General features: G+C 63.2%; 1 pseudogene; it reads left to right on the top strand.

Annotated features, from left to right (window-relative positions):
* Nucleotides 1–2,500, top strand: part of LOC124579070 — a 7,979-nt pseudogene that overhangs the window by 2,230 nt on the left and 3,249 nt on the right.

The raw sequence follows: 2,500 nt of genomic DNA, 5'->3' as shown, positions 1-2,500 counted from the left end.
GAGGGCCACGTGGAGGTGTCGCGCCGGTTCGTACCCATATCCGCAGCAGGTCTCCAAGGTGAAGAGCCTCTAGTCGATAGAATAATGTAGGTAAGGGAAGTCGGCAAATTGGATCCGTAACTTCGGGATAAGGATTGGCTCTGAGGATCGGGGCGTGTCGGGCTTGGTCGGGAAGTGGGTCAGCGCTAACGTGCCGGGCCTGGGCGAGGTGAGTGCCGTAGGGGTGCCGGTAAGTGCGGGCGTTTAGCGCGGGCGTGGTCTGCTCTCGCCGTTGGTTGGCCTCGTGCTGGCCGGCGGTGCAGGATGCGCGCGCCTGCGCGGCGTTCGCGCCCCGGTGCTTCAACCTGCGTGCAGGATCCGAGCTCGGTCCCGTGCCTTGGCCTCCCACGGATCTTCCTTGCTGCGAGGCCGCGTCCGCCTTAGCGTGCTCCTCCGGGGGCGCGCGGGTGCGCGGATTCTCTTCGGCCGCCATTCAACGATCAACTCAGAACTGGCACGGACTGGGGGAATCCGACTGTCTAATTAAAACAAAGCATTGCGATGGCCCTAGCGGGTGTTGACGCAATGTGATTTCTGCCCAGTGCTCTGAATGTCAACGTGAAGAAATTCAAGCAAGCGCGGGTAAACGGCGGGAGTAACTATGACTCTCTTGGCGGGAGTAACTATGACTCTCTTAAGGTGGCCAAGTGGCGGCGGTGTGGCTGCATCCGGACTTGGCTTCTCGAAGTGCGGTCTTGATGTAGTCGTGCTGCTGCTGCGAGGTGCCTTCCTTGGGTTATAGTTACAGGGAGAGTGATGCGCAATACATGGGCCTAGCCCTCTTAGCCTCTCCTCTCCTGCGGTCTTCTCCCCTTCTCGTGGGCCCGCTGATTTCGCAGAGTGGAAGACCGCACCAGGGGCTTGGGGGGGTTACCAGCCCCCCCTCGCACTATCCCTTTTTTAGTTGGGGGCAGTAAGCAGAGAATAAGTGGTGGCCCTTCCGCTGAAGGTGCCACCCCAACTCCCCCAGCACCTAGCCGGCCAACCGGCCGTGCCGAAAATCTTGTAACTTTTGCAGCTATGTATACCTGTAGTGAGTGCCACCGCAGCTTTACAACCAAGAACGGTCTCGGGGTCCATCGCCGCCGCCAACATCTTGCGGCCGCCAACGCGGAGATCGTCACGGAGAGGCATCGCGCGAGGTGGACGGAGGAAGAAGTCCTGTCGCTCGCCAAGGCGGAGGCCGAACTGTTCCTTGAGAGGGACGCCCGGTTCTTCTTCGTCAATCAAGAACTCATCAGGATGTTCCCCGACCGAACGCTCGAGGCAATCAAGTGCCGACGGCGGCAAGCTGCCCACAAGCAGCTTGTCCGCCAATTCATGGAGGCGCTTGAGATCGGTCGGGGGGAAGAGCCGGCGTCCCGCCAGGGAGCAGCGAGCCCGCTGCCTGACGCGGGCGAGGCCGCTGCGCCGCCCGTCGACGCAGCCGAGGACTTCGCGGCCGACACCACCGGGCCGCCGCCGGAGGGGCCGACTGACGCCGCCATCTGGGAGCATCTGGCGGGGCTACCCGCTTCCGCCCAGCGTTTCTCTGCCCTGGATCGTGTCATAGGTCTGGGGCGGGGCACGCTGCCCGATGTCATCCTGGGCATGCTCCCGGATGCCCTTGCGTCGGTCGGGTCCAGAGGGGAGAGATCGATCACCAGGACACAGCGGCCGCGCCAACCATCGAAGCGGCCGCCTGCCGCGCCGCCGACGCAGAAGCGCAAGCGGCGCCGCTGGGAGTACGCGAGAACGCAGGATGCCTTCCGACGGTCGCGTGCACGTTGCGTGCGCGGCCTCTTGGATGGCACCCTGCTCCAGCCGCCACCTGCCATCCCTGGTCTGCTGGACTTCTGGGCGGACCTCTTCACCAAGAAGCCCATCTCCACCGCGGGCTTCATTCGTGACCGCCTCCTCCCGCACTCAGAGCCTGTCGCTCTCGAGTGCATATGGGGGCCGGTCACACATGAGGAGGTCGCCGCCGCGTTGCCGCCCAGGGGATCAGCAGCCGGGCCGGACGGCCTTACCCCAGCGGAGTTGCGGCGCCTGCCGCACGAAGTCCTGGTGAAAGTGATGAATCTCTTCCTTCTGGCCCGCGCCCTTCCGGAACGCCTGCTTCGCGCGCGGACGTCCCTTCTCCCGAAAACGGCTGCACCAACATCCCCCGCTGACTTTCGCCCCATTACGGTCTGCTCGGTGTTGGCGCGGACCTTTCACAAGGTTCTCGCGTCACGCCTGATGCGCGCATGTGCTGTGGACGAACGTCAGCGGGCATTCATCCCTCGGGATGGGATGTTGGAAAATACCTTCATCTTGGACACTGCTCTCACCGACGCAGTTCGCTCCTGCCGCTCTGTCTTTGTGGCATCGATCGACGTATCTAAGGCATTCGATTCGGTAGATCATGCTGCCCTTCGCCCCGTGCTGAAGGCGCATGGCCTGCCGGATTGCTTTGTCGAGTATGTCGAGCGGTGCTACG

The sequence above is a fragment of the Schistocerca americana genome, unplaced genomic scaffold (genome assembly GCF_021461395.2).
Source record: "Schistocerca americana isolate TAMUIC-IGC-003095 unplaced genomic scaffold, iqSchAmer2.1 HiC_scaffold_287, whole genome shotgun sequence".
Classification (NCBI taxonomy): Eukaryota; Metazoa; Arthropoda; class Insecta; order Orthoptera; family Acrididae; genus Schistocerca; species Schistocerca americana.
Note: the sequence above shows the minus strand (reverse complement) of the source record. Positions and strands in the feature narration are given on the sequence as shown.